This window comes from Cariama cristata, unplaced genomic scaffold (genome assembly GCF_000690535.1).
Source record: "Cariama cristata isolate BGI_N322 unplaced genomic scaffold, ASM69053v1 scaffold4532, whole genome shotgun sequence".
Lineage (NCBI taxonomy): Eukaryota > Metazoa > Chordata > Aves > Cariamiformes > Cariamidae > Cariama > Cariama cristata.
In genome coordinates, this window is record NW_009604359.1 from 87744 (window position 1) to 98419 (window position 10676).

At 35.1% G+C, this 10676-nt stretch overlaps 1 protein-coding gene across 1 annotated transcript in view; it reads left to right on the forward strand.

The window, feature by feature from the left end:
• The window catches only part of CCDC91 (coiled-coil domain containing 91), a 122833-nt gene that overhangs the window by 74086 nt on the left and 38071 nt on the right, over positions 1 to 10676 (forward strand). The gene's annotated exons all lie outside the window — the stretch shown is intronic.

Below are 10676 nucleotides of genomic sequence, written 5' to 3' on the forward strand. Positions count from 1 at the left end.
AAAATGACTAGCTCAGATAGTGGCATTTATGTTGTAGATAGTTTAGGTGACTTTTTCTGTTTTTATACCTATGGGAAAGAAAAGATGTTACATTTGTTCCTTATTCTGCTGTTTTTCCATTATTTCTCTTAGTAAAAATATATTTTTCTAAGACAAAAAATAGAATAGGTACAAAATAGAGAGAGAGTTATAAAAATTGGAAACCTAAATCAGTAATGAGTCCAAAATGTTTCTAGAGTTACTTTTTAGAGAGGCACTTCTGTAAGGATAATTGTACGTCACTTAACACAAATTGAGGGATGTTCCCAACATTGCTTTTAACTATTGTAGGAATTACAAATTAAGTATGTTATAATAGCAGTTAGATTACTCTTTCAAAAGTTGAATTTTGTAGTCTCTGATGCTGGAAATATTTGGGGGAACAGCCTGTAAATTCACTGATTTCTTGGTGGCATACTTGAATGTTATAGTCTGAAGAATTTTAAACAAGATACTTTTCATTTGGGTGTTGGAATTTGATTTTACTATGTTTTTTAATGTCCTGAATAACAACAACAGAAAAAGAGACTTTTGGAATTTGAAGTAAAATAGCATATCACAGAAGTTTAAAAACCGACTCTTTGGAAACAGACTCCATTTCCCTTTCCAGCGTTAAACAGATCCATTATTAACCTCACACCTAATCAACTACACAAACAGTTTGGTTTTGATGCTAAGACATTATTATACTCTGTGTTGCTTACATTTCTAGTGTAAAGAGAATTATTTTACTCTGTATGTAGCTTATTTACTTCTTTTGAATGTAAATGATCAAGTAGTAAGATGTCAGTTTTCAAGACTAATTTTACTATACCGATAAGCCTTCAGGCACACAAATTCTTCTTTACAACAAAAAGATGAGCAGCTGACTTCTCTGCTTGAATTTAGCTTTGACCAATTGCTCGGGGTTTAGTTAGATACAAACCATTTAGACTATCCAGAATGAGATTTGGTACTAGTGATGTAGGGAATCTGCTAATAGAAGGGAGAGCAATAAAACAGTTGTTTAATACAGTAAAGAAAAAGACAGCAGTTTTATACCATTGTGGAACATGAAGAGATTAATAGGAGAGTCACTATGGTAATGAAGTTTGAGGAGAGTTTTGGTGAATCCTGAAGATTTTTGTTGAAGCAGTCCCTTAGCTGGATGGATGAGGTCGGCCAGGGTTCTGTATTTATGGGTTCGAGGAGCATGTAAAATGTCCCAGGGGTGGGAGAGTGGCTGATTAAGTTGACTTAGTGACTCAGGGTGGGTTTACCTTCCCTGTGGAGTGTGCTGCCAGAGTTTGTTGTTGATATTGCCCTTGAAGTTGTCACAAGACAGGATGATATCAGAAGTTGTTTAATATTGATGGATATATTTTCAGACAAAGTCTTAAATATACCGAGATGTCAGTGCTTTTCTGGGAAGGAAATTCAGGCCTTTCAAAAGGATAGTTTTTTCAGCTCAAGCTACTAGTTCACAAAGTAGTTGGTAATGTTGGAGTATCTAGTGGTGTACTTGTCACGGTGAGTAGCACTGAGGTATTGGACTATATTATTATTAATTCTCCTGTAAATATCTTGCTCTTGATGTAGTCATGTGACACTAGTTAATTCCATCTTTTTTAATACTGAATAACTCCGGCAACTTTGATAATATCAGGAATAATTTTTCTTATTCAGTTACAATATGTCATGATTTCTTCTTTGAGTTAGGTTCATTTTTCAAATACCTAATCTATTTTCAATTAAGGAAAATTCAGATTTTTCTTGAGATTCCCAAAATTCTCTCGCATAAATGTATAGCATACTCGAAGTTACACGCTTTATTCTCTGATTGATGAGTACAAATTCTTTGAGGAGGGTTGACTTTCATGTAGGAATTAGTTTCTTGCAGAAATTTTCATTTGTTACCTCTGCCAAGAACTTGCCTGCCTCCTTTAGGCCCTTGCTATTATAAACATGACAACTACTAAAATTCTTTGTCTGACAGCAAAAGAAGTCCTCTGCAGGGCTAATGTGCAAACTGATGGCTTCTATACAGTGTCAGATGTGACTTGGGTTTAGGAATGAAAAACACTTGGGACTACAGGCAATTTGTGTGTGGACGTTAATTTTTCTGGGTAGAGCCTTCCACTCAGAGATGTTTCTTATTTATATTTTTCTTTTACTGTTAGATTTCTCTTTCAAGAGCTATAAGTGCACTATTGACTTTCTTGCAATTATTGTTTAGACAACGTAATCTGTCAAGTCAGCTCTGTAATGGCCAATAGTAAAATATACAGTCTATCATTTTAGACAATGAAATGTAAAATTATGGCCATGTAACGCTTGCCTCATTTAATTCTTTATGTTGTGCTGTATAATTCTTTATACTTCCTGCTTCAAAATTGTCACCTGATACTATTATTATCTTTAGTACCAAGCAATGAAACAACTGAATGCAGTTGAATGTAAGTGAACATGCAAAACAATCTTTTGATATCAGACATATAAAAAGACCTTTAAGAGCAGTACTGTTATTTCAAGAAAGAGAGCTTTCTTTCTGACTAACACATGATTTTGGAACACAATACTAGGAAAGAGAAGCCTGACTTGTTTTTAACAAAATCTCTCTTCTCTTAGTTTATCTTCTTCAATTTATCACCAGAGGAAATAATCTCTGTGTGAGAAAGAAAAGATATTTTTATATTTACTTCTCTGTCTTTCTTTTAGTCTTGTATCATACTAGTCATATCATAATTGTCATAGAAACCTAGATTGAGATTTAATTTTATTCTGCTGTAAGTTGATTTGAAGAGATTTGCTTTACTGATTTGAACTGAAACAAAGAAATTAAGCATGGTATTAAAGAGAAGGAATTTTCCTTCACTAATACTGTAAGTCTGCAAATTTGAAAGATCAGAAAGGCCCAGAGTAGTCTTCTGCAAACAGGTGAGGCAGATTGGCTTCCAGTCATGGCACCTATAAGTAACTCTGGGAATAATTAATGGAAAAATTTGAAGACATTAAAAATATTGTAATTTTCTTTGAGATAGAAACCCACTTCATAATCTCTGTGGTTTAAATATATTTCAGTCTGTGTCAAAGTTGAATAAGAACAAAACAAAAGAAATTGAGACCCCAAATTTGACAGCCAAACAGTACTTCAAGAGAATTGTGAATCCGGTAATAGAAGCTAGGGTATGGTATCAGCAGACACGGAGAATCATAACCGAGGACCTACAACCCTGGCCTTAAGAAAAAGAATTTGTGCCAAATGGCTGTAAATTAAGAACAGAGAAGATGCACATCAATGGCAAACACTGGAAAGCAAAAGTAGATGAACCATTAGGGAAAAGGACACTGTCAGATGCATGGGGCAAGAGTTGATAAACTAGATAGGAAAGACGTATTTTAAAAACTGCGGCACCATTGTGTATCTGTAAAACATTTAAATGATGAAAATGAGGAAAGATAAATTTCTGTGTCATAATGGTATGAATTTGTTGGCTTCTCCTTTGCCTTCTAGACCAGAAAACATGTTTAGGAGTTTTGATTCTTTGTTTTAAATGAGGAATTTACAATCCACTAGTTTTCTTTATAAAATAAAAGAAGTTCTTTTTTTCACCAGTTTTTAAACACGTGCACGAGAAGAACCTTGTAGAACTTGGTTATATAAGAGAAAGCAATTGGAAAAAAAACCCTTAAAGTATGCTAGTTAACATTTCTTCAGTCAGACAATTTTAATGTAAGAACAATAAAGCTTTGAAGATCACAATTCTGCAGAATCAAGCTCGTGAGATTTCCCTTCATCTTCTAAATAATCTGTTTAAAAGAAGAAACAATGAATGTTTACTGTGCAGGGATGATACAGGTGGGGTTTTTTAGCCATTTTTTAATTGTGGTTGCAGAGTGGCCGGGAAGGAGAGACATAGTGGATGCAAATCTGGAAGCTTTATGCAGATTGCCTCTACTTATTAGATATTCGTATTTGACAAAGCTTTATCCTAAAAAATTGTTTGTCCTCAATCAGATAGATGTTGAGTCTGCAGATAAGGAGATGCTACTTCCATATATGACTTATTTTATTGATATAACATTGCCAGAGAAAAATCTAGGGACTTGGGAACAGTTTAATAAATAACTTATGATTAATATAAAATATTTTGTTACCAAGTATGAAACATTATTCTTTGAAACCTTATCACTCTGAAGGGATAAATGGGGTATATTACATCAGCAAGGAAATTGTAAAAGATTTTCTAGAACACTGTCTCAAGAGACTATAAGATATTAGAAGTCCAAAAGACTTTCCTTTTGATTGAGACTGGCAGCACCTTCAGGTTTAGTGCATGTGTTATCCAGGTGCTTAGTGCTTTTATAAAAGAGATCTTTTTTTTATTATTATTATTCAGAAGAGGATTCTTAGTTTTGGGAAGAGTGAACTTGCATTTTAAATAGGGAGAATAAACTCTCCTCCTTGAAAGAAGTGAGTAGTCTTTTGATTGAAGATGATGTTCATTTGCATAGTAACTTCATGATCCTTTTACAACACATTGAAAAGTCATTATAGATGAGGAACTTATATATTCAGCAGGCTAGATGTAGCCTGGCGTATCTCCAGTATTTTCTTTTCTGGTTTTGATACATTGTATGGCGTTTTTTACAGTGGTGGCTTCCCTCCAAGAAGAGTTTAATATGTTTGGTAGTTGTCAGTGTTGAGAGGAATGCTTGGTGAAATTCTTCCACTAGAATGTTTTTTCTAGAACGCTTATTTGAATAAAGAAGTGATTACCCTCTAGATAAGGAGAAATTGTAACAGGTAATTTGGCTGAAGCTGAAGGTTTTCCCCCAGAATTCAAAATTGCAGTGGAGCTCCTGGGGTACAACTATAAACTTCAGTGAATAAACAATGGATGGTGCTCTCCGTTGTCATCTTCTTTCTGCTTATTTTTCATCTTTGAAAAAAATAAAATCTAAAAATTCTTTGGGGATATAGGGTGATGAGATCCATACAATTTTGGATGAAATAGAAGGATGATATATTGTATTTATAATTAGTGGGCAATGCAGAGTAGCTATAGCAGTAGCTGTCATGGACAGAACTGTCTGCATGGTAGTTGTTATCATTTACAGAGCTAAATACTCAATTACATAAATAAGGTGAAATTGGGGGGCGGGGAGAGAAGTAGCAAAATATGCTAAAGAGAATTTGTGCACCACAATTGTTGTTTTAAAGAAAATTCATTAAAAGTAAAATGAAGGCTGGCAGCTGCAGGGTGAGCCCTGGAAATTTAGGTCCATGTCATAGTTTGAAATTAATAACTCTCCTAAAGCACTCGAAGCAAAGAATCACCTTTGTCATTTCCTGAAGCCTTAAATTGAAAATACTGTGTATAATCTACTGTAGTTTACCCTAATTCTCAAGGGAAAAAGAGCCTGAGTTCATCATTGCCATAATCCACATAGCAGATACATTAGAGACTCAAGCATTTGGAAGACTGCAATAATTAAGGCAAAAAAAAAAGCGCCTTTAATTTGTTGAAAGAACTAACATAAACTCTGCTTCCTCTTGGACATGAGCAAAAGCACTAAGGCAAAATGATCTTACCAACGGGAAAGTATTTCAGGAAAACTGAGGCTGCAGTGTTTCATTCAGCCAAGCCACAACTGAGATATACAAAGAACAAATATTTTTTGCAAGAAAAGTTAACTAAAAGGCATATAGAAAAAAATGTGAATTTCCCAATAGTCTTTGCTGAGTAAATCTCTAAGCATTCAAGACAGTTTAATATGTTCACACTCCTGAGGGTTCATGTGATAGTGTTCTTTGTAGAACAGTAAATTTGTAATATATGATCTTGGAGTGTATCAATATGATTTTACTGGCAAACATCTAAATAGGTGAAAAAAAAATTTTGATTCTTTGTACTGCACGGGCTTTAAATTATATTTAATGTTTTTCCATTAATTTATGAATACCAGTATGTGCCATTGCACATGTCTAGAATACACAGTGCTTAATCCTGAAAAATAAATGGCTACTTACCTGCTACACTACTAAAACTCTTTTGGTATTCATGCTCATGTGCTCGAGGGAGTGCTTCTGTTCATAGTTTTGTCAATTTTGTATTGAATTAATTCCACACCCAGTCCTATCTAGGTGAATACAAGATATGTAAGTGAAAACATGAAGGCATTGGCTGTATACTTAAAACAACTGGCTTTTGTTTCTTTTCTACTACTGCTTAACTGTTAAATTTTGGGGGAAAATTATTATTTGTCTAAACATTTTTCCTCATAGCCCTGTATTTGAGAAGGCTGGAAGAACTAATAAATAAAAAAGTTTGTCTGAAAAGTTATTTCCCGCTCTAGCTTTCAGTTAGATTCATTAGCTGTAGAATGGCCCTTTCTTAACCCTGTAATTTGTAAAAAACACTTCTTTTTTTTCTCAATCAGTACATGTTTAATCAGTATTTTGGAGGATAGTATGAGGAAAAAAGAAAATATATGGGGACTATACATTTGTCTTATCTTTTTATTGTCCAGTAAGACTACCTTTGCAGATAGATTCCTTGACATATCTTTTTTAGGTGTCACAGCTATGGAATTTTGTTTATTGGCACCACGGTTTCCTTACCTGAAAAAAACAGAGAACATTGAGTGCAAGTGCGTGCCACTTTCCTGATTTTGAAATCTGTGAGTGAATTTCATATTGTAAATCTACTTACCTGCCTTTATTTTCTTCATTTATTGTACACAGTAGTTTTCAGGATTGTCCTTGCAGAACTTTTCTCCTTTGATCTCCTGTAATCTCTTTGTATCCTGTCTGTTCATCTCTTTCATACATACACTTTCTCCTGAACTGCTTATATGTAAACATACATTCAACTGCTATTCCCATGATGATGGGGCAAAAATCTGTTTCTACTTCTACCATTTTAAGTGATGTGCGACATGATATTATAATATTGCCTACAATTTTATTACAAAATCATCGTACTGTTTGTAAGGTGGAGCTGTTTTCCAATGCTCTGTGGCTCCTGTAACTGGCAGAACTTGCATCTTGGTTCTGTGTGAGGGAACAGGCCATTTGGTAATTTTGGCAAGGCAGGAGACAGGCTGGTTTGGGAACCCCTGTGTTGTGAAGAGGCAAGATACCACTGGGTAGCTGCTTGGCAGTAGTTTTCTGTGGTACTCCCATGATTTTGTGCCTCTTTAGCAGGATCATGAACTATCGCCTCCCTAGGTTTAGATAGTTGCTTTATGCTTTCTGTACAAGACTGTCTCTTGGCTCGTATTGAATTTGGAAGCCTAACTCACTTTTTCCTCCACGCCCACTTTAAATGCTATTTCTGTCTACAGTAAAAACACTGATAAATCTCTTTGATACCACTTTATGAGCGCATCACTATCACTTGAAGTTCAACAGGTCTCTTACTCTTTCCTTTCTTCTTTCCTACTCTCCAAATACTTTCTGGTACCTTCAACACCAAACCTGTTGCTTGTTACTCCGGACTGTATCATGGTTTTGTTTCAGACCTAATTGTAAATGTAATAGTTTACATGTTGCTGGTCATTTAGGCATCATATCTGTAAGAGATGACGTACCATATCTAACAACGTAGGTACATTCTTCATCCAAGCTCCCACTTTTCCTGTTATTTTTATTAATGCTTCTTTTTTTTTCTGTCCTAAGTGTAGTTTGTCCTTTCAGAATACTGCCATAACGATCACTTTCCAGCCCTTTACTATGGGCTTTCCGTCACTCTTTCTTTAAATAGGCTATAAACTGCTTCTTGTCTGCTTCAGAGTTTGCTTTTGTCTCTTTCTCATCGTTATTCTCTCTATTTATACTATTTGTTACTAGGAGATCACCTTTTACTTATAAAACGCTCATGATATTGGCATTGCTTTCCCGTCTTTTATGATACTTTTGTATGTGGGAGGATTTCCACGTGACATATAATGTTAATTTTAATTTCCTTAAATACATTCTCAAATCTCTTCACATCCATGATATACAGAGCATTGAGTGCATTGCTAGTTAAGGGAATACAAAATAGTATCAATTTATCTGCCTTTCTTTGTCTATTTGTTATTTGTTTCATCTCATACATAGGTTACGGAATGCTATAGGGGAGGCAGAGTTTGAAATACCCCGTTTATTCTGTGTTTCTGAAGTACCCAGCAAAATGGCATATTTGGTATTGCAATTCCAGGACTAACTTTGTTAGACTTTGTAGGATTTTGGTTGGGTGGGATACTGTTAGTCTTTGGAAGAAAAAAAAAATTATTTTTTTCAGCAACAGGCTTGGACTATCATAACATTGCTGTTCATGTTCAGTATCTTGTGGATTCATACAAGAAGTTGTTGGGGCTTTTTTCTCAATATCATAATTCCTACGCAAATAGACCATTGGTAAAATAGTATCAGGTAATGTACTAGAGAAGAATTTGCTCTTCAAAGGACATCATCTCCAATTTTTATTGCCTTTACCATATTGCTCAGCTTTTAATAGGAGTGTTTGCTTACATTTCTCTCAAAAGGATATCGAACCGTTATTTTCAGTTTCATTTTCTTCTTGTTTGTCTACCTTCTTGCAGAAACATTAGTGTGTCCAGTGTTTATGGAGACCCTGGTGATTCCATAAGGACACAGAAAAGCATTTTTCATTAAAAGAAAGTGTTGCATAATCTTGAGCGTGTAAGGAAGCACACAACTTAGTAACACTGAGTGGAAAGAGATCTCTGCCATTAGATCAGTTTATTTTTAATATGCTTGCAAAGTCTGGAAAAGTAGTCCACTGTATGCAGATTTCAACTATGTCTGACTTCAGAAGTAGTGTGTAGTAGTTTATGACCACAGACATTATAATTTGAGGGTTACTATTTTCTGGAAAACCGCTAACATTGCAGTCTGTGGTTGCGTTTCCTAGATAAAACTTAGTACTGCCACCTGATCCTTGTGTGGAAACAGAAGAATTTTCCTATAAAACTGCAAAGCATCGTATGGCTTTCTCTTTTTTAAATACTGACTGGAGTTCTCTGGGATATACAGTATACTGTTTTTTCTTTCTGTCTTCCTGCAGAGATATGTATTGTGATTACATGGTTGTGATTCTTAATATATGGTTGAATATGATTTGTCAATTGAGTACTTGAATAACTATATTTTATTTTTTATTAGGTATTCTAATCTTCTAACTGATGTCAAGCACATATATGTAAAGTCCTGTAAAGAAACTTTGTGACTATAATGTAGTACTCCAGCCTCTGATCCAGATATTTTTTTTAAAAAAAAAAAAGCAGAGGGGGGACGGGGAGAGTTGTACCTCAAGTGCAATTTGTGGAGTGCTCTTCCTCACCTTCTTCTGGGAAACTGGGCTTTCCTGATTTCTTAAACCTATTAAAATAACACTAAGAGCCTCAAATAATGCTGTACTCTTTTTAGCTAAAGATTAAATAAGGGCCAATTTTTACCTTCGCAACCAAAATCTAAATTAGGATAAAGTCTAAAGGATAGCATAACGGGAAAGAGCGAAGAAAGAGATGAAGGAAAAGTAAGCACATGTGCTGACAGGGTGTATGTGTAGCTAAGACTTTGTTAAACAGTAGTAATAGGTAATATCAGAATTTAAATTCCTGTCAGTTGATAATGTACTGTAATGATAGAAATAGAGCGAAGACAGACAGTGACTTTGAGAGCTTAGAGGAGGGCACTTCATGAGGGGTCATATAAAAGGAGTAAAGATTCTTTTCACAGAAGGAAAATCTGGTATCACTGATTTAATTTGAAGGACAGGGCAAAAATACATAACTGAGTTGACTAGGGGACACGCTGTTGCATGATGTTTGCTCTTTGGAGCCTTCCAAAAACTGGATGGAAAGGATAAAAGAGTTTTCTTCCCAGTTCGTTGATACCACAGCAAAGCTGTCTTTTGATAGCCTTGAGTGGTCTGTCGTTGTTACAGAGAGGTCTGTGTTTGCCCATTGTGAGCTGCGAGTAAGGGACAGTGCAAGCTAAATCAGCCAGTTCGGTAGAGTTTTTAGTGGTTGCAGTGTCTGTTTTTTAACATGAGCCTGAGGAAAAAAAGCTGTGTGTTTTCTTGTGCTGTTTCATTTCTTCTGAATTTAGTGAGCAGGATAATGTTTAAACTGAGTTGAGAAACAAACATTTGAATCACAGAGAAACAGTATGATATGATTCATCCTAGAGCATGGCTCGTGGAGTTTAATCACCAAAAATAAGAAGTGTTCTGGACTATTACCGGGAGTCTGGTAAATATGAGTGTTGGGATGAAGCCCACTGAAGTACGAGTCTTTGTCTACAATCATATGAGATTGTCCAGTCTGTTGACATGACCTGTCTGTTGAATTGCCATTCTCATGGCAGACTGTGACTCTTGAGATCATTTTCAGATTATAAGTATAGTTAATATGTATCTGAAATAGTGGAATATCAGTTTCGGTTTCATTATGTGCCCTATATTAATTTTGTATTATGAGGTAATAAATGTTTATATATTCAAAAGATATAGCAGTACTTCTTTTAGTTAATTAGAATGCAGTATATGAATCATAGAATTGTTTAGGTTGGAAAAGACCCTTAAGATCAACGAGTCCAACTATTAATGTAATGCTGCCAAGCCAACCACTACACCATGTCACTA